At 41.9% G+C, this 20,055-nt stretch overlaps 1 protein-coding gene and 1 pseudogene across 1 annotated transcript in view; one reads left to right on the top strand and one right to left on the bottom strand.

The window, feature by feature from the left end:
• LOC124606853 (cytochrome P450 4C1-like) overlaps positions 1 to 20,055 on the bottom strand; it is a 340,759-nt gene that overhangs the window by 131,252 nt on the left and 189,452 nt on the right. The window lies entirely within an intron of this gene.
• On the top strand, positions 352 to 469 carry LOC124607940 (annotated as a pseudogene).

Here is a 20,055-nt window from a genome sequence, read left to right on the forward strand (position 1 = left end):
AAATATTAAATTCTTTTGCAATTCTTCTAATAGAACAGTTGCCATTTCCTCTCTTTTCCAGAACCAAAGTGGCTGCTCTCTGCATCACAACTAACTGTGTCAGTCCTATTTCTGTTTTGCGTGTGTAAAGAAGCATTTTGTTTATACGAAAGCAAAAAATTTAAACTGAGTAAACGTAAAACACAAGAAGAAGGAAAATAAAAGCGTTATGTTTTACAACACGCTCAAAAAGTCAAGCTAACCAAGAACGTGGTACATTGAAACACTGTGATGCGACATACCACACTTCGCACCACCACATGAAACACAAGTAAACTTAGCGACAATTACTTTGTACTAAAATCAGTTATTGCCAACGGCCTTGCCGCAGTGGTAACACCGGTTCCCGTCAGATCACCGAAGTTAAACGCTGTTGGGCTGGGCTAGCACTTGGATGGGTGACCATCCAGTCAGCCGAGCGATGTTGGCAAGCGGGGTGCACTCAGCCCTTGTGAGGCAAACTGAGGAGCTACTTGATTGAGAAGTAGCGGCTCCGGTCTCGGAAATTGATCTACGGCCGGGAGATCTATATCCGCATCCCGTGAAGCCTGTGGGCTGAGGATGACACGGCGGCCAGTCGGTACGTTTGGGCCTTCATGGCCTGTGCGGGATGAGTTTAGGTTTAGTTTTTAGAAAATCAGTTATTACTTTGTTAAACCACAAAACTGAACAATTTATCATTTCTGATATTTAATCTGTGTCATCGAGCGTGTTAAGATATACAGGGTGAGTCACTAACCATTGCCACCTAGAATAACTCCGAAAGCATGGTAGTAGCTGAAAAGTTTGTGGGGCAAATGTTGCATGGGACAACGGGGGCCATAATATGACGTTGGTTTTTTGTTGCTAGGTGGGATCGGTTCAGAGATATGAAGGTCAACTTTGTTTATTTACATGGGATGCTATAGTTTGGTGCTTATTTTCTGATAGTGGCTATCGAGACGGGTAACAGTAAGGTCTTAGAAGGTCAGCGAAGGTTCAAAAGACGGCATGAACGTCCATTTACAAAAGGTGTTCGAAGTGATGACTATTGGTATCAGTGCAGTGCTGCAATCTTCTTGTTCTGACAGTTCTCTCTCGCATGTCTTCAGGTGTAGTTGTCTTTATAAACAATGTCTTTTACGAATCCCCACATGTTAAAATCCAGAGGCGTCAAGTCCGGCGAACGAGCCGGACATGACACATCTCCTCCGCGCCCAATACAACGATTTGGGAATTGCGTCTGCAGCTCATTTGTAGCCATTCATGGACTTCATGTCCCCAACAACGATGGAATTTCTATTGATGAGACAGCGCTGTCACCGGACCACAGTTCAAAAAAATGGTTCAAATGGCTCTGAGCACTATAGGACTCAACTGCTGAGGTCATTAGTCCCCTAGAACTTAGAACTACTTAAACCTAACTAACCTAAGGACATCACACAACACCCAGTCATCACGAGGCAGAGAAAACCCCTGACCCCGCCGGGAATCGAACCCGGGAACCCGGGCGTGGGAAGCGAGAATGCTACCGCACGACCACGAGCTGCGGACCGGGACCACAGTTGTTCTCGATTGGTTTGAAGAACATTGTGGACAATTCTAGCGAATTATTTGGACACCAAGGTCGCCCGACATGAATTCCATAGAACATTTATGGGACGTAATCGAGAGATCAGTTCGTGCACAAAATCCTGCATCGGCAACACTGTCGCATTTATGGACGGCTACCGTATAGAGAAAGCATGGCTCAATATTTCTGCAAGGGGCTTCCAACGACTTGTTGAGTTCATGCCACGTCGAGGTGCTGTATTACGCGGGGGCAAAAGGAGGTATCTGGCGACTTTTGTCACCTCAGTGTACTACAAGAGGTTTAGGAGACAAATGATGCTCCCAGACTGCAGGATACAGATAGTGTGTTGACAGGATTTGGGACAAAACCTTTTCTTTGCCTGAAATCTATAGGAAGGTGCTGATTGCGCCAAAAAAGTCTTTTAATGAAAAAATAATATATAATGCAGAGAATAAAAGCAAAGCAGTCTGGGATATTTAATAACATACTGCTAAGGGAGGGGAATAAGTAATAAATGATCCACAACACTTAGAAAACTATGTGAACGAGCATTTTTCAAGTATCACAGAGAAGGTGCAGCAAAAATTCCCCAAAACAAATATAACATCTCTAAAATACTATATACAATGATGTTACTTCCAACCACAGAGAATGAAGTCAATAAAACTGTTCAAAAACTAAAAAATAAAAAGTCAGTAGGCTTAGATGAAGCACCAATGTGTGTACTGAAACAATGCATAGGGATTATACAAGGCCCCTTAACAAATATAATAAATGAATCCTTCACATCAGGGACATTTACAGAGCAGTTAAAACAGGCAAGAGTTGTACTTTTGCTTAAGAAAGGTAATGCAGAGGACATAGAAAATTACTGGCTCATTTCCCAGCTGTCACCATTCTCAAAAATAATAGAAGCAATTATGAAAGACGGCTTAATGAATTACCTGAATAAATACAATCTTTTAAGCGAATCACAGTTTGGTTTCCGAAGCGGCAAAAATACGGTGTCAGCCGTAGTAGAATTCAAGGAAGTTGTACTTGATGCTCTTGATGAAGATGAGTGTGTTATAACATTACAGGTCGGGATTGATCTGTGAAGTCTTGAATATCTTATTTGTATCTGTCAGTTGGTAGGGAGAAATTGAGATTTCGAGCATTTCTTTGGATAGTTTTGCATGACTAAGTCCCGACGCTACGCAAAGCTTAATTTAGTTACGTGCGATTTGCGATATGTCATGTTTTATTTTCCGATAATAAATAATATTTTTTCTGATTAAAAAATAATGACGATAAGTGCTTGAGGTCATTTGGAATTATATCTTAATAGCTTTGTAGATGTCGTGATGTCATTCTTTTAGTCTTAGGAAGAGAAGAGTGTTAATTGTGCGTTTCTGAACGGTCAGTGTCGGGATCACTGATTACGATTCGAGAAATAATTGATTTGACAACGTTCAATTTCACACAATCGTGTGGGGCGAATTATGACCTTGGAATTGATTGTAGATGTATGCAGGTCAATTTCGTGACTGGCTAGTAAGCGTCGCGAGTGTGTCGCGGTATCAAGACTGCTTTCGCGCCGCCGATGGTTTGCTTTAAACTCGCGAGAATACAATTTACGCGAATTCTTAATTATCGCGAAAGGGTAGAATATTTGATGGTTATCCCACTGTTGATGGGCCATTGTGGTGGACGCAAGTTTGGATAGAAAGATCAATTTAAAAATTCAATATAAATCCTGTTGATCGAAGTAGCCTAGCCACGCAAAAGCTCATACGTGGTTATCAGCATAAATGTAGGTGGCACCCCTATAGACTGTGTAACAAATGCAAAATTTCTAGAAATGAATATTGATCCTCAGTAGAAGTGGTGTTAACACACAAAGGTACTTGCAAACAGAATGTCATCAGCATGTTATGCCCTTAGAATCCTATCATCAGTGTGTAACATGCAGTGTCTTTTAGTTATATACTACTCATACATTCACTCAGTTCTTAGCTATGACATTCTTTTATGGGGAACAAATGCACAAAATATGAACATAATTTTCCAACTCCAGAAAAGAGTCATACAAATAACAACCAAAAATGGTAGTCGATCTCAATGTAAAGCTATATTCAAAATACTGGGGATTTTAACTGCTCCATGTGAATATATTTACCAGTAAGTTGTACACATAAAAAATAACATTGTTAATTACTGCACAAACAGCTCTGTCCATAACCATGGAACAAGAGCTAGACTCAACTTATATTTACCAAGAAAAAATAAACACAAAACTGAAAACAGCATTTTCTACCAAGGAATAAAACTGTACAATAAATTACCAAAAGAGATTAAAGAAGTTGCAAAAACACTTATTTAAAAAGGCAGCTAAAAAGTACCTGCTGTGCAATACATTTTATACTTTGAAGGATTACTTAGATAAAAAGAGCAGAGGTTTGTAAAAAATGCTGTGGAAGTAAATAACGATTATGGAACATCCAACATTCCACATAACACTTTCACAATATCTTTTATTTCCTTCTTTTTTCCTTTTCTGGAAATACTTACCCCAAGCTATGCATAGCACAATACTTCCTCTTTCTAAGCTCAACATCTCACTCATCACAGAGGGATACTGACTCAGTTTTTCAGGATAGCAAAGGGGAAGTTGCGGTACAGAAAATGGCCCAGAGATCACCAGTGTGTATGTGTTGGTATGTGTAGTGAGTGAAGTGTTATGAAACGATGTGTGTATAGTGTGTGCAGTGACTGATAGTGATATATTACATTATTTAATAAGTTATTTGTAAAGAAAAAGTGTTGTATACCAGGAGTAAGTATAATGATTGTCTCTAAATAGAAGTCTGTAAATGTGTGTGTATACGAATTAGCTTATTTTAAATTGGTCTAAACTTGCAAATACTTTGACATGTCCTATATCCTTGCAAAAAGAGCTCTACGGATGAATAAAGCTACTGCTACTACATATCCCCACCAGAGGCCGATATCTGCTGCGACGGAGAGGCGCCACAGGTCGCGGTTGACGATCGCCACCATTGGCGTGAATGGCATGTTGCAAGGGCCAAGCAGTTTGCAGCAACAGACACAGGCAGGCTGCCGTGATACACTGTCTGGTCAACAGCACAAGGTCGACGATATAAAATTCGCAGTAAAAATATTTCTGTTACTGATAAATCAGATATATCTACAGTATTTAACAATCATTTTCTGAGCATTGCTGGTGAGTTAAATAAAAATTTATTTTCTACAGGAAATCATGTAACTTTCCTGGCAAATGCCTTTCCGAGGTTGATGTCTGAAATACTCCTCTGTGATACAGACAAGAATGAGATTGAGTCAATAATTAAATCACTGAAGACTAAGGACTCTCATGGTTATGATGGAGTGTCTAGCAGAATATTAAAGTACTGTGCTGCACATGTTAGCCCTGTATTTAGCCATATTTGTAATTTTTCCTTTAGGAATGGTCAGTTTCCTGAGCGATTAAAGTACTCAGTAGTAAAGCCGCTTTATAAAAAGGGAGAAAGGAATAATCTAGATAATTTTAGACCTATTTCTATGTCATCAGTGTTTGCAAAAGTTATTGAAAAGGCTGTATATGTAAGGATAATCGATCATTTTATATCACACGATTCGCTGTCAAATATACAGTTCGGCTTTAGAAGTCGCTTCACAACTGAGAATGCTATATTCTCTTTTCCCTGTCAGGTACTGGATGAGTTAAACAGAAGGTTTCGAACACTAGGCATATTTTTTTATTTAACTAAGGTGTTTGATTATGTTGATCACAAAATATTGTTCCAGAAGTTGGACCATTACGGAATATGGGGAGTAGCTCACAATTGGTTCACTTCTTACTTTAGCAACAGGCAGCAAAAAGGTCATTATTCACAATGTTGAGAATGGCTGTGATGTGGGGTCTGAGTGGGGTACGGTCAAGTGGGGGGTGCCCCAGGGATCAGTGTTGGGGCCACTCCTGTTCCTTATTTATATTAATGGTATACCCTCTAGTATTATGGGTAACCTAAAATATTTCTGTTTGTTGATGACACTATCTTGGTAGTAAAGGATGTTGTGTGTAACATTCGCTGGGTTTCAAATAATGCAGTACATGACCTAAGTTCATGGATTGTAGAAAATAAGCTAACGCTAAATCACAGTAAGACACAGTTTTTACAGTTTCTAACACACAATTCAACAAAACCTGACGTTTTATTTTCACAGAACGGGCATATGATTAGTGAAACTGAACAGTTCAAATTTCTAGATGTTCAGATAGATAGCAAGCTGTAGTGGAAAGCCCACGTTTAGGATCTTGTTCAAAGACTTAACACTGCCATTTTTACTATTCGAGCGGTATCAGAAGTGAGTGATCGTTCGACACGAAAATTAGTCTACTTTACTTATTTTCATTCGCTTATGTCGTATGGTATTATATTTTGGGGTAACTCTTCCCATTCTAAAAGGATATTTTTCGCTCAGAAAAGGGCGGTTCAGGCAGTAAGTGGTGTGAGTTCACGAACCTCTTGTCGACCTCTGTTCACTAGTCTGGGTATTTTGACATTGGCCACTCAATATGTATATTCCTTATTGTCGTTTCTTGTTACCAATATTAGTTTATTCCCAAGAATAAGCAGCTTTCACTCGGTTAATACTCGGCAGAAATCAAACCTGCATTTGGATCGAACATCTTTAACTCTTGTGCAAAAAGATGTGCAGTATACTGCTGCATGCATTTTCAATAAGCTGCCACTCGAATTCTAAAATCTTAGCAGTAATCCACGCGCTTTCAAATCGAAACTGAAGAGTTTCTCCACGGGTCACTCCTTCTATTCTGTCGAGGAGTTCCTTGAAAAATTAAGCTGATTCTTATTGTGATGCTGATAGCGTTTTCTTAAACATATGGATTGACTATTTTCAGGTTCATGAACATTTATTTTTATCTGTTATTAGTTTTATGTTGTAATTTCATGTACTGACACGTTCCATGACCTTAGAGATTTTCTCCTCAATTTGGACCTACGGAACTTTACGTGTAAATAAATAAATAAATACAGTCCGTTGCGTGGGCCACTGTCGATCGCGCTGTTCTTCCTACTGGATTTCGAACTTTCGCTGTACCTATGTTTCTGGTTCTCATTATTGGCTTTCATTCAGTGATGTATCCTCGATGACTTGCTTTTGGTCGCTGTTATGCATTCGTATTGCGAGCAGACCGAAAAGTGGCGATACGTTCACACCCACTGCCAGTGTTATCGTTCTCAAGTTCCTAGGACTTCGGCAGCAACAGCTGTCACTGCAACAGTAGCAGCACGATGGACAACAGCAACAGTATCGAGAACAGCGTGCTGCTGTCCTGCATTTCATGTCTCAGCAGCAACAACAGCGTCAGTCGGTTGTCACGAGCACGGCCCACCGCCATTCGCTGCCTTCAACGAGTTTTTCGAGAACTGGAAAGTCTAGCTGCATCGTTTTTAACTGTACTATTTTGCTTAGAGCTTTTACAGTGACATGACAAGAGTCTTGGGATGCGTCCTAATACCGTGTCGGACCTCCATTTACCTGGTGCGGTGCAGCAACTCGCCGTGGCATGGACTCAACAAACAGAAACACCGAGCCATGCAGTGTTTATAGACGTACGCAATTGCGAAAGTATTGCCTGTGCAGTATTTTGTGCACGAACTGACCTTTCGATTGTGCCCCCTAAACGTTCAATGGGACTCATGTCGGGCGATCTCGATGGCCAAATACACTCCTGGAAATTGAAATAAGAACACCGTGAATTCATTGTCCCAGGAAGGGGAAACTTTATTGACACATTCCTGGGGTCAGATACATCACATGATCACACTGACAGAACCACAGGCACATAGACACAGGCAACAGAGCATGCACAATGTCGGCACTAGTACAGTGTATATCCACCTTTCGCAGCAATGCAGGCTGCTATTCTCCCATGGAGACGATCGTAGAGATGCTGGATGTAGTCCTGTGGAACGGCTTGCCATGCCATTTCCACCTGGCGCCTCAGTTGGACCAGCGTTCGTGCTGGACGTGCAGACCGCGTGAGACGACGCTTCATCCAGTCCCAAACATGCTCAATGTGGGACAGATCCGGAGATCTTGCTGGCCGGGGTAGTTGACTTACACCTTCTAGAGCACGTTGGGTGGCACGGGATACATGCGGACGTGCATTGTCCTGTTGGAACAGCAAGTTCCCTTGCCGGTCTAGGAATGGTAGAACGATGGGTTCGATGACGGTTTGGATGTACTGTGCACTATTCAGTGTCCCCTCGACGATCACCAGTGGTGTACGGCCAGTGTAGGAGATCGCTCCCAACACCATGATGCCGGGTGTTGGCCCTGTGTGCCTCGGTCGTATGCAGTCCTGATTGTGGCGCTCACCTGCACGGCGCCAAACACGCATACGACCATCATTGGCACCAAGGCAGAAGCGACTCTCATCGCTGAAGACGACACGTCTCCATTCGTCCCTCCATTCACGCCTGTCGCGACACCACTGGAGGCGGGCTGCACGATGTTGGGGCGTGAGCGGAAGACGGCCTAACGGTGTGCGGGACCGTAGACCCAGCTTCATGGAGACGGTTGCGAATGGTCCTCGCCGATACCCCAGGAGCAACAGTGTCCCTAATTTGCTGGGGAGTGGCGGTGCGGTCCCCTACGGCACTGCGTAGGATCCTACGGTCTTGGCGTGCATCCGTGCGTCGCTGCGGTCCGGTCCCAGGTCGACGGGCACGTGCACCTTCCGCCGACCACTGGCGACAACATCGATGTACTGTGGAGACCTCACGCCCCACGTGTTGAGCAATTCGGCGGTACGTCCACCCGGCCTCCCGCATGCCCACTATACGCCCTCGCTCAAAGTCCGTCAACTGCACATACGGTTCACGTCCACGCTGTCGCGGCATGCTACCAGTGTTAAAGACTGCGATGGAGCTCCGTATGCCACGGCAAACTGGCTGACACTGACGGCGGCGGTGCACAAATGCTGCGCAGCTAGCGCCATTCGACGGCCAACACCGCGGTTCCTGGTGTGTCCGCTGTGCCGTGCGTGTGATCATTGCTTGTACAGCCCTCTCGCAGTGTCCGGAGCAAGTATGGTGGGTCTGACACACCGGTGTCAATGTGTTCTTTTTTCCATTTCCAGGAGTGTAATCCGCTGGAGTTGCCCACAATGTTCTTCAAATCAATCGCGAACAGTTGTGGCCCGATGACATGACGCAGTCTCATCCACAAAAATTCCATTGTTGCTTGTGAACATGAAGTCCACAAGTGCAATGTTACTTATAATCCGTCTTGATTGCAAAAATATTTATTCATATCCTCTAGAACATGCTGAATGTGACGCAGCATGTGAAGGTTGCTGAGTGTGGACGAGTTACTCCTGTAACCGAAATTTGCAGATCTGAAGATGGTTCTAGAGGAACCGAAACCGGTCATATGAATAAATATTTTGCAATCAAGACGGATTATAAGTAACATTGCCTAAAAAGTGATTGCGGTGTCCCTGCAGACATTATGTCTGTTTTTGCAAAGCCCACAAATGACTACAAACTGTCCCCAGTCACATATCGGTTCAGTTGGACTAGAGGGCCCAGTCCATTCCATCTAAACACAGCCCACACCACTATGAAGCCACCACCAGCTTGCACGGTGCCCAGTTGACAATTGTTAGGTCCATGGCTTCGTGTGGGCTCCCCCCCACACTCGAACCCTACAATCAGCTCTTACCAACTGAAATCGGGACTCCTCTCATCAGGCCATGGTTTTCAAGTCGTCTAGGTTTCAACCGATATCGTCACAAGCCCTGGAGAGGCGCTGCAGGCAATGTTGTGTTGTTAGCAAAGGCACTCGCGTCGGTCGGGTCTGCTGCCATGGCCCATTAGCGCCGAGTTTCGCCGCACCATCCTAACGGATACCTTCGTGGAACATTGACTTCTGCGGTTATTTCGCGCAGCGTTGCTTGTCTGTTAGCACTAACAACTCTACGCGAACGCCGCTGCTTTCGGTCGTTATGTGGAGGCCGTCGACCCCTGCGTTGTCTGTGGTGAGAGGTAATGCCTGAAATTTAATATTCTCGGCACACTCTTCACACTGTAGATCCCGGAATATTGAATTCCCTAACGATTTCCGAAATGGAATGTCCCATGCGTCTAGCTCTAACTACCATTCAGAGTTCAAAGTCTGTTAATTCCGGTCGTGCGACCATAATCACCTTGAACTCCTTTTCACAGTTATAATGGTTCAAATGGCTCTGAGCACTATGGGACTCAACTGCTGTGGTCATAAGTCCCCTAGAACTTAGAACTACTTAAACCTAACTAACCTAAGGACATCACACACATCCATGCCCGAGGCAGGATTCGAACCTGCGACCGTCGCGTTCACAGTTATACCTAAGTACAAATGACAACTCAGCCGACTCACTGCCATTTTATACAGGGTGGTCCATTGATCGTGACCGGGCCAAATATATCACGAAATAAGCGTCAAACGAAAAAATTACAAAGAACGAAACTTGTCTAGCTTGAAGGGGGAAACCAGATGGAGCTATGGTTGGCCCACTAGATGGCGCTGCCATAGGTCCAACGGATATCAACTGCGTTTTTTTAAAATAGGAACACCCATTTTTATTACATGTTCGTGTAGTACGTAAGGAAATATAAATGTTTTAGTTGGACCACTTTTTTCGCTTTGTGATGGATGGCCGGGCGTGAGTCGTGCTTAGGTAGTTCAGATAGTAGAGCACTTGCCCGCGAAGGCAAAGGTCCCGAGTTCGAGTCTCGGTCCGGCACACAGTTTTAATCTGCCAGGAAGTTTCATATCAGCGAACATTCCGCTGCAGAGTGAAAATCTCATTCCGGGAACCAAAAATGTGTCTTGAATCTCCAGAAAGAGTTTATAAACCATCACTTTCCCTTCCCTCACAATTAGTACTATGTCTCCAGCATGATGGTAGTCCCTGTAACAGTTCATATTTCAAAGAAATATTTTCTACCAGAAGCCTTTTCTGATGTAGCACTGAAAAAGATATTTCCACAGTGCGAGCGAGCAACACGCCCATGGCGGCGAGTATCGACGCTCTGGTGTGGCCACCAAGCATCCAAGCGCCTGGCATCAGGCGAGTTGCCAGGTACCTAGGCACCAAGCGAAACGCATCCGGAGTGGCCGTTGCCTTAGAGAGGCTGTTCAAGCAGAGCTCACATGGCTTCAGAGCCAAGGCATCACTTCTCTGGTTTCCGCCAGTCAATGGGCGATGACTATGGTTGTCCTTCGAAAACCTCACTGTTCGTTAGGCACATGTGGTGATTTTAAGTTCGACATCGATCTCTATTCTAAGCCTCGACAGCAGACAGCCTCGACTAGACCGGCTGGGGGCCGCTATTTTTGAAAGACAGATGAAGAAAGCATGTCTGCAACTGCCGCTGGATGAAACATCGCATCAGCTGTTAGTCTTAATTATAAAGGTACAATCGTTTACTGTTTGGGGATGTTGGTGCAACCATCGTGTCCCAAAATTCAAGGTGTCCGTGTAGTGTTAATTATTCCGATGATATCACTGTTATAGAGTCGGTGCATCCGGAACAACGGAAGTAAATCGCTTACAGTGTCAGGCGGGAAAGTGCAGTTTTTTTGCCCCCAGCATGAGATACCTGGGACCTTATCCACAAGGTGTCATGCCCACGCGTAGCGACGTCGCCATGATCACTAATATGCCGACCCATATCAACATTAAGCACTTGCAGTTGATCTTGGGTACAGTAACGTGCGATGCCAGTGTATTCCCCAGGTTGTGCAACTTGCGTGCCTCCTAAACCAGCTGTACAAGGACGACCGCCTGTCAACATACTTTCAATGGGTTATGGATCTTCTCAAGGTGGCCCCATGCGTGATGTCAAGTGCACTGGACTTGCTATGGATAATCGTGACGGTCATACCCCGGTATGGAGTGGAAGCGATTTTGTCCCATAAGTTTTCGGATGGTTCTGAATGGCCAATAGCCTTCACTTTAACGTTGACGGCGGCAAAGCTCAACTATTCACAAATTGCTGCGTTCTCGACAAATGGGTGAGCTCCTGTATTCGCTCCTACTACTGTGCAACTGGTGTTGGTGGTGTCACTACTGGTGTTGCAAACTGCCGTTTTCATTGTTGTTGTACTGCTGTTACTTTTTCAGCTGCCCTTCCTGCGGCTGCATCTGTTATCTTCGACACTCTGGAAACGCTGGATCCGTGATGGCCACAATACACAACAATAACACAAAAACGAATTTGTTTGCAAGAGCAGGTGCTAGTCCCCATCTGTTTAAAATAACGTAGTGCGTGCAGAGTACCAGTATGTGTGGCGCCAATGAGAAACACCGGATCCCAAACAAGCCAGCGAGCTAAATGTCCGAAGTACATGGTCGGGAAGAAACACTAAAAATGTAACAGTGCGGCAGCGTGAATAATTTAACAATTAAGCAAAGCAAGCATAGGTCGGAGATGAGTGTTTCTTTTTCAAAAGTTGGTATGCCCAGTTTTCCGAAGTACATATTTTTGTTATTATAAATCAAGCTTGTTGCCTTGCATGATCTGTTGAAACGGTTTGGTCAGACTATGATATTTGCTGTTGTTGCAGGATGTTGAAAATGGTCAGATTTTGCAAAACTCGATATTTGCTTTCAACCACTTGGATCAAAAGTCAATAAACTCAAACAGTGCCTCGCTTCTTAGAGAACCTGAACGGAGAATAACAGTGTAGGACATCACTGTCAATGATAATGTGAGAGAGTTTTCTGCAAAAAAAGGAGAAAAAACTGTAGGCAAGCACTTACTGGCAGAACCAACAATAGAAGTTAACTCCTGATTATTGTTCAGTACGTCAGGGAGAAATTTGAAGTAAAAGAATGGGCTGTTGTACTATTAAATGGAGGCTAATACAAGTGCTTCAGAAAATTGTTTACATGTAACTGAGTACTCAGGTGGTAGGAAGCCCAAGTCGATAGTTAAAGCAACTTGTACCTAGGGGGTCATAGTGTAGGCGCTAGAGAACAGGGCGAGAGATGAACTGGGGGCCATAAATGCCGATTGCAGCGACCAGGCTGTGTGAGTGATTCTGGGAACCAGCGCTCAGTGGATCTTAGCTGCTGGGGGACTCCTGGCCAAAGCCCTCTACTCCTTCTGTTTAGGGTCAGAGAAGAGAGTGCCAGTTTGCAAAACACTTTACCTGGGCCAGATGGCAGTCTGTTGCGAAGGCAGTCAGTTGGCAGAAAGTGGGTGGTCATTTAAGAGAGACTGCTGTAAACAGTGCAAGTCGTAGGAAGGTCATAAAGCTCTATTCTGGGACAATACAGTCAGACTGTCTGGTACAGATGTTTAGTGGAGGCAAGATTTAGGGAGCAGCAAAACACATATTTCAGGGGCACAACCTCTGGGAAGCATAACTGCTGTATTTCAGAAATTGGAAATAGTCGGCCTGGAAAGATTACATCTCGCCATAAAAAGAAGTTTTTTGCCAAAAGATGGCCATGCTTACGGAGAAAAAGACGCCTCTCTAGTCTAATATCTTCTTTTTTCAGACAAGAAATATTTGGAGTCGCTGACTAGCTCCACTCAAGATATGTAAAGTGGAGGCTTGCTCCCCCTGTGTGGGAACCGCGGTGCTGTGTCTGGATTGGCTACCAGGCCAACACATAGTCAAAAGGGGAGACTCAATGAGTAGAGGATAGTTCAATCCATTTGTGCAATGTGAGGAAGGTTTCGTTTCCAATAATTCAGCTGCCATACCAAGGCTTGGTGGAAAGAGGTCGTGATTCTTCGCTTTCTTTCTCTTCTGGTCCTTCCCTGGTGGAGAATTTCAGGTCTTTCCCTAGTGGGTGAGACTTGCGGTCTGCACCTTGTGGTGGTCTAAGAGCCAGTGGTAATTTCCAACTGTACTGACAGTGGAACTGCATATCATCTCATATCGTATGTTATGAGGGTGAACTTATTCGTCCTGAGTCAGCCGTCTCATGTTTGACAATTTCAGCATACACTGTCATGCCTGTGAATCAAACTGCTTCGGCGACACCCGTGAACGGGTGCATCTCACACTGATATCACCCGGGATTTCAGGGCTCTGACAGGGAAGTGTCCCGCGTTCTGATAATCAGACCGCCGGCCGCGGTGGTCTCGCGGTTCTAGGCGCGCAGTCCGAAACCGTGCGACTGCTACGGTCGCAGGTTCGAATCCTGCCTCGGGCATGGATGTGTGTGATGTCCTTAGGTTAGTTAGGTTTAAGTAGTTCTAAGTTCTAGGGGACTTATGACCACAGCAGTTGAGTCCCATAGTGCTCAGAGCCATTTTTTTTGATAATCAGACCGCCAGACTGCATAGTTTGCAAATTTTTGTGGATGCACTAAATAGTCACAACTGACAGCGCACTGATCCTTGCACACAGTGCGCCTTTTCCTGGTGCCCCCTGAATCACGTTGAAAGGATAAAATACTGCTGCACTGGCGAAAGTTTGTCAAATGACATTCACAGCTCCCTGTTCTTAAGTGAACAATAGTTTGTGGTATACTTGGTCGTAGTGGATTCCATTTGAATAGAGTTGAGCCTCACAGTGGATTCATGTAAGCAAAGTCAGATTGCGTTGTAAAACGGATTAATTCGGGGAAGAATTTCTATAGCTTCCACCTGAGTGTATGGTTTACCAATCAAACACCATTCCTTTCCTGATTTGTGTTTGTCATATTTGTGTAAGATTTATGAGCTAGTTGTAGTTGCAAAAGGATTAATAAAACTTGTCATTATTTTGTAAACTTAAATATGCCACTGATCTCATTCATATTACCTTAACTGTTCACTGTTTTTATTTTATTGTAGTGGTACATGGGTACATCAGATATTTAAGGTTACATCTTATTAAATTAATGAATTTGACTATTAATTTGAGTTCTGAAAGTGATCACATAAGCGCTATGAGTAAATTCACCTATTCATATATAGAAATTAAGGGTGCAGCTCACAATTTGAATATTATTGAGAAAGTAATACTTTTCTTTACGTAAAAATAATAACTTTTAGCAACACTCAGACGTATTTATGTTAAAGCAAGAGCTGGCTTGCAAGGGTACCATACATACCAGTGAACCCAAAAGCCTTACGAAGAAAAGGATGCAGATCAGCTGATACCATTTATGACGGTATCACACATTTTCATCCTCATACAAATAGTTTAAGAGAAACTGGGGATGAAATAATTCTAAACTTTGCGCTAAAGGAATCACCAAAACGAAGGAAAAACAAGAAAGAAGAAAAAAGTGAGAGTGTTATTTCGATAAAGTGCAGCATAAAGAAAAATGACGACCTATATGTGCCACATCATTACAAGCAACATTAGGGATGACCAAAGACAGACTCTTAAATTTGACCAATAAATTCATGTAACAGGGACGTTACCAGCTGGAAACCGAGGGGGAGACTGCAGCACTATTAAAAATAAAGAAGTTACACAAGCTGTAAAGAATAATATCAAGACATACAGGTGTGGAGAGAGCCTCTGTTAAAGGAAAAAGTCCAAAAAAAAAAAAAAAAAAACGAGGATATTTACCATCGAAGTTTAATACAGTCGTTATGTGGAAACATTTCGTCAAAAAAAGAGAAGCGCTGGGCCTTCCTACTTGCTTTTTACTTAAGTAAAAGCATCTTTTCTAGCAGCAGTTTAATTTGTCATTTGAAATTCCCCATAGAGACAGACAGATTGTCCGATTGAAATCAGAAAAGGAATAAGATCTGGAGAAAAAGAATCAATTAATAAAAAATCACAAGTTGCACAAACTTTGTGAAAAAAGTTTTGTGCAACAATGGCAGAAAAAAATCCAAATTTGGTTAAAGTAAGTTTCGTTACACAGCAGAATCAGTCAAAAGCAAATCTCTCCATAGGCGAGGTATTTTGTTCAAGACAGATATTATAAAAGACACAAAAGTAGTACACAATATTTTTGGCAAACATTTCATCTACAGGAAAACCAACACACAATATGGACATGCACTGTGAGATACTGAGTCACATTACTCAGGCATTGAATTTTGAGTTTGATGAAGTCAAGAAAACTGCAGTAAGCAAACTAATCCTCACATTAAAAACCAAATACTCTACTTGATGGGATGGTATGTCGAGTTTTGTAGTTAAAAATGCTTAAAAGATGTATTAAACCCCTAACTTACCTCATAAATAGGAGTGTTAGGGTAAAGACTTGTCCCAGTAGTTTGAAAATAAGCATCTTTAAATAAATGGATGAAAAGGGAAGTACAAAATAGCCTTCAAACTATGACTTGACATCACTGATCCCTATCTTTAGTAAGGCTTTTGAAGTGGTTGCCCTTTCTCAGTTCTCTTCTTATCTTACAAAAAAAGTTGCTAACAGAAACGCAGCATGGCATTCGGAAAGATCACTGCAATTACTGAATTGCTCCATAAAGTGTACACCCTCCAAGACAAAGGGATGAAGACAATGGGCGTATTCTTAGATCTTTCCCAAGCTTTCGATTTTGTCATGCATGAGCTGTTAATTTGGAAGTAAAGGCTTACATCAAACACTTGCCTATGCATTATTGTCCACATGCTCAACAAATTGCTATCAGTGTATTAAGCTTTCATGTAAAATAGATAACAAGCTCATTGAGTTCCAGTCCTCTACAGATACAGTAATCGAGTGGGTACCACAGGGGTCAGTCCTTGGTCTCTTCCTTCAACTAACATATAGTAAGCGTTGCTAATGGCACTTCCCTCTCATTTCATGAGAAAGACTTTAAGGCATTATTGTCAGTTGCTGCTGAGGGTGTCACAGAAGTAACCACAAGTTATTTTCTACACCATGACCTAAAGACTAACATCACTTTCCAACATTTGAAACAACGAACTCTCATAAGGTTGAAATATACAACATATGTCATGTTATGTCAGTAACAATAGATAATATTAAATTTCTTGGTGTCCACCTGGACAAAAATCTTCGTTGGTAAATCATATTAATTCTGTATGTGAGGAAATCAGCAGTAGCATGTATTTGATAAGCCAATTGGCAATAATAGTTCCAAGTCAAATCTCAAAAACCGTATGCTATGGAACAATTTATCAGTTTATTAATTTTGGTACTGAACTATGGGAGTATGTGGCAGACCTGCATCTGAACAAAATATTATTAATACAGAAGGGAGCAATTAGATTAATGCATGGAGCAAGCAATGTCCAGACAGACCTGTGATGAAACCTTTGTTCAACATAAATATTTAACATATATTCCTTATGTTTTTGTAATCTTGTTATATTTTTTGTGAATGTAAAAAAAAATAAATAAGTGCAGTGACACACATAACTATGTTATTAGAAGTAAGAATAGGCATTTCAAGCAGAGAACAAAGTTAAAAATAAATAACAGTAGCGAATAAAAAATAAATGAAACTTCTCCTTATATTAAGGGGCAGATATGGTTCAATAAGCTGCCACACATTTTGAAAACTCGTGAAGAAAAACTATACTGAAGGGAATTAACAGCTTTCCTAGTAAACAAGTATCTGTATTCACTCAGAGGTAATAAGCTACAAGTCCTCTGTTTACAACATGTAACATATTTAGATTATTAAGATGAATTAATGTACCACTACTATACGTAAGTGTATTTTTTTGAATTTACTACTCAGCCTACATATGGCGTTTACAGAAGTCATCAACTTGATAGCTACATGCAAAAAAAAAAAAAAAAATGTTTTTGCATTATAAGTTATTCCCAAGCAGACAGAGTGAAGGATTGCTTTTTATAGTCGGCCAGAAACATAATGACCGTGAGGATCAAACCAAGTAGCCTCTGTTCTATTGGGTTTTCTCAGAAGCCTTGAGGTGTTGCAACCAGAAAATGTTCCAAATGAAATTCCTTTATTTTATGACTCCTGCAGCAGTCCAAATATAAACACAGTAACGATATGCACATTAATGACCTTCATGGAAGAAAGCAGAAAATTTGGTAAGGTGGTACATTATTTCCCTACTCGTGGTCACAGCTATATGCTTCCTAATAGAATGTTTGTTAGAGTGGGTAAAGACTACTGTAAAAAGGAAGACATTCTTTCAACGAATGAATACTACAAAGTGCTGGAAGAACACGGCATACTCAAGACACTAAATAAAGACTGGAGGGCAAATGATTCACAATTAGTCCAGCCCAGTGCAGTGAAAGCCCTGCGATCTAAGATGCCTTTCAAAGTAACTGCTAAGTTTAAGAAGGTATTGTCATCAGTATCGTACACTTATAATGAAAGTCCTGTAGAGTTTTAGGTACGGGTATCGTGAAAACTGCGGCCAGGAAATGAGGAATGAAAACACATTGTAAAAGAAGATGGTCAGCAAGGAAAAGAAAGAGAATGTCTTAAAACTTATGAGGCATTTTAACGTTCCAGAAGGAAGAGAAGAGTTCTATGAGGACATAGTTGAAAGTGATCAGTAGCTTTCCAGTTTGGTATTGTTGTAGTCATTATTTCGTGTGGTCATACATTAACATTTGTTGCTATTTTGCTCTTCTGCTTATCAAAAATTTATGGAAATGTGATATGCTAAAGTATTATATTGTAATACATTATTGTACTTGCAAGGGTGCAGTACCTTTTCATAGCTGTACCCTACACAGTTTCGATCATACGCTCTATGCAGCGATCATAAACTAAAGCATAGACTGCAGTGCAGTCAACAATTCGCGAGTGAGTGAGAGCGAGTCGACTGTTAAAAGACTCCATGAGTGGACGTCGGGTGTACGAGAGGCCAGAGACGGTTGCGCGGTAGCGAGGCCGGAGATTAGTAGCAAAATGTAATGGCACACAGTATTTGGTTTCCATTGAGTGTTAATAAATGTTGGTTTACCAAAAGGGTGTTTTAATTAATAAAATCCGGTATTGGAGAAAGAACATGTTAACATTTAGTAGTTTTCCTTAGATTTCAGAATAACAGAAGAGCACGACAATGAGTTTGATGCAAAATTAATGAAATATAGCTACATCTTCAGCGTATGCGAATAATGAAGTTCGGCGCGAAACTGGGGGGAGGTTGTATACTTCTACGCAAAATTAACAATAAAGTAGCTTTCTTTGTAATTAAAGATAACAAAACAAAAAAAAATATCACGTTGAATCTGTATACTAACAAAATCTTTAACTTCCATCCTTACATACGTAGACTTTTGAAAAACTGGGAAACTTTGTCCCTCCACTCTGATGTAAACAATGAAAATTTTAGAAACGCCTGCCACACAATGGGAATCGTGCCTACAAAGCAGTGTAAATGTTTAAGTATCTCGGTTATGTAATTAGTATTTCGGTATGACATTTAAAAAATCGCTTTCTGAAATATTTACTGTTTCTTCCGTTTGTCGACTCTTGAAAAAACGCCCCTTTAGGTCGAGGAAACATGGTCCAGGCTCGTGTTAGCATGTCAAGTATCTCAGGAGTCTGCATGATCGGGTCAGGATTGCTACGTCTCCAGACACACTGCAACGCTTAGGATGCGTTCACAACGGCACCGACAACGGTCGTGAGACGCCGTCACCAGAGATCATGCGACAAAATCTGCCGACAATGTGGTCACAGCTCAGTATTTGGGCGGGAACAAAGACGGTAGGTATAGATCAGAACGTGTTCTGTGTAAGAAGTAGATTAGATTTTAGTCTGCGACGCTGGGATGGATACCACGACGCTTCTGTGCTTGGAGAAGATTGCTGCACTGCGGCTTTTGCTATTAAAAATGTAAAGTCTTTTTACTTTCAAAGTTGCGAAATAATTAATCCTTAATATGACCCTTCAAGTCTACTAGCCAGTCATTATTATTAATTATCATGGTTTTTGCAGACAACTATAATATTGTACTGGGACTACATTAAATCTTTTCTTGGCAGTTATACTTTAGTAAAACTCTAACTATCCTTTTTTGATACACACGTGGAGTACTTTGAAAATTAGGCCCACTGAGTTCTTATGAAATTTAGTACTCCACAAAAGTTATTAGATTTTATTAAGGAGGGTAATTGCTTTTCAGTTTAATAAAATAGGTTACTCGGATTATTGCAGCACTTGGAAAAGGGCCCTGTTTAGGTAAATGGCTAATGATAAAATACGGGTGCTCAACACAAAGTTTAAAGAATACAAACTTATTATTGCGTAATGAACCGTATAATGGTCCACGCAGTTGTACACTACTCAACCGATTCTTTGAGATGAAGGTACTGCCAGTGTCGATTTCCTGTGGCTATTCAAAAAAGCCGGCAAAACTATTCATGGTTCTTGCTGTGTAACAAGTTCTGAAACTTCTCCTTTTAGCGTCCGATTACCGCAGTACAGAGCTAACCGAAGTATGCCATGAATAGTAAGCCAAAATTCTTCCACGTCCAAGGCTATATTATATAATCTTGCTACTCTTCTTGCCTCGTTGAG

Source organism: Schistocerca americana, chromosome 3 (genome assembly GCF_021461395.2).
Source record: "Schistocerca americana isolate TAMUIC-IGC-003095 chromosome 3, iqSchAmer2.1, whole genome shotgun sequence".
Classification (NCBI taxonomy): domain Eukaryota; kingdom Metazoa; phylum Arthropoda; class Insecta; order Orthoptera; family Acrididae; genus Schistocerca; species Schistocerca americana.